At 35.5% G+C, this 2124-nt stretch overlaps 1 non-coding gene across 1 annotated transcript; it reads left to right on the forward strand.

The window, feature by feature from the left end:
• Positions 1–346: 346 nt before the first annotated feature.
• On the forward strand, positions 347–452 carry LOC132238913 (U6 spliceosomal RNA). The gene has a single exon (XR_009453889.1). It is a non-coding gene; the product is annotated as a U6 spliceosomal RNA (small nuclear RNA).
• Positions 453–2124: the final 1672 nt, after the last annotated feature.

Raw genomic sequence — 2124 nt, forward strand, 5'->3', positions numbered from 1 at the left:
AGAAAATATATGTTACAATAGTAAATGACTCCAATTCATTAATTGGAAAAATAAAAAGATTTCACATTTACTTAGAAATTAAAATCAAATATTATACAAGAAAACAGGATTTAAATATTGATGTATGAAAAAGAATTTGACAAAAGAGTTAGCAGTGACAAAAAAAGGACACTGTGAAATGCTGTCACAGTGAATATATTAAATTATATTAATATATTATTAATATACACTGAGTGGCCAGATTATTATGGCCACCCCATCAGTACTTTGTTGGGGCACCTTTTGCGTTCAATACTGCAGCAATTCTTGGCATTGACTCCACGAGATGTTCAAAGGTGATGCGAGGGTGCCCGCTTCGGCAGCACATATACTAAATTGAAACGATACAGAGAAGATTAGCATGGTCCCTGCGCAAGGATGAGACGTAAATTCGTGAAGTGTTCCATATTAAAAAAAAAGAAAGAAAAAAATAAAAGAAAGGTGATGCGAGGAATCTGACACCATGCCTGATGAATAGCACTGCCCAGTTCTGTGAGATTTGATGGTTGTGGAACCAGCTGCCTGATGGCTCTTTTTTTGTCCCACAAACGCTGAATTGGATTGAGATCTGGTGATTGTGGGGGCCACCAAAGCAAGGTAAAGTCTCCCTCATGTTCTTGAAACCACTCCTGCACAATACGAGCACCGTGGTATGGCGCATTGTCTTGTTGGAAGAAGCCATCACCATTGGGATACACCATCAACATGATAGGATGAACTTGATCAGCAACGATACTTAGGTATGTTGTGCTATTCAGACATTGTTCCACATGAATTAAAGGGCCTAAATCATGCCAGGAAAACATGCCCCAAACCATAACACTGCCCCCACCAGCTTGAAGGGTTGTACTCATGCATGTGAGGTGCATGCTTTCATGCTGTTTCCGCCAAATTCTCACTCTGCCATCTGCATGATGCAACTGGAAACATGATTCATCGGACCACATGACTTTTTTCCAATGCTCGACTATCCAATCCTTATGTTCCTGTGCGAATTGGAGACGTTTTATCTTGGTAACTGCAGACAGCAAAGGTGTTTGAACAGGCTTTTGGCTGTTTTGCTGATACTCTTTCCATGGCTCTGAGCTCCAACAATCATCCCACATTCAAAGGCTGTTAAATCGCATTATTTATCCATATCTTCAGAAAAAAATCACTTCTACTGTCGTGGTAAACAACCTGCATCCCTATTTATAATGATCTGGCCCTCTAGCAACTTCAGCGTGAAATTATAGCTAATTTGCCTACAATGTCAGGTGGTCATAATAATCTGGCCACTCAGTGTATATTTCCTCAAAGATATAAAAGTAACTTTCAGAAATTACAGAAGACCTAAAAATAAACACATACGTTCATATTAACAATTAATAATAGAATTTAATACACTTTCCTTTAAAAAAGTTAGTTCCAAAAGATAAAAGTAATCAGTAAACATATAAAGGACCTAAAAAAACAGAAGAAAATGTCATATCTTTTATATATACAGAGTAGAACAAAGTAAGTTTATAGTTGTGAGTATGCAAAGCACAGTTTAATCTTGTATTATAATTTACTAATTACTATATATTAATTTAAATAAAACATCCATAAATTCCAAAGAATACACATAAGTAGGATTCTATATCTCTAGCAGTCACCAATAGTACTAATAGAAAATAGTACCGTAGACTGACTACAAGACAATAAACTAGAATATAATGTTATTTTCTTTTTTTCAATTACAGTTGACAATCAATATTACATTAGTTTACAGTATATAGCATGATGGTTAGACATTAACATAACTTAGAAAGTTTTCCCCCCATAAGTCTAATATCCACCTGGCACCATACGTAGTTATTGGAATATTATTGACTATATTTCCTATGTTAAACTTTACATGCCCGTGACTATTTTCTAACTGCCAATTTGTACTTCTAAATCCCTTCACCTTTTTCACCTAAATCCTCTCTCATCAGTTTATTTCTTGTATCTATGAGTGTATTTCTGTTTTGTTTGTTCATTTATTTTGTGTTGTTTTTTTAATTCCACATATAAGGGGAATCATATGTCCTAACTCATTGGCCAACTGGCACTCAGGAACCT

This window comes from Myotis daubentonii, chromosome 7 (genome assembly GCF_963259705.1).
Source record: "Myotis daubentonii chromosome 7, mMyoDau2.1, whole genome shotgun sequence".
Lineage (NCBI taxonomy): Eukaryota > Metazoa > Chordata > Mammalia > Chiroptera > Vespertilionidae > Myotis > Myotis daubentonii.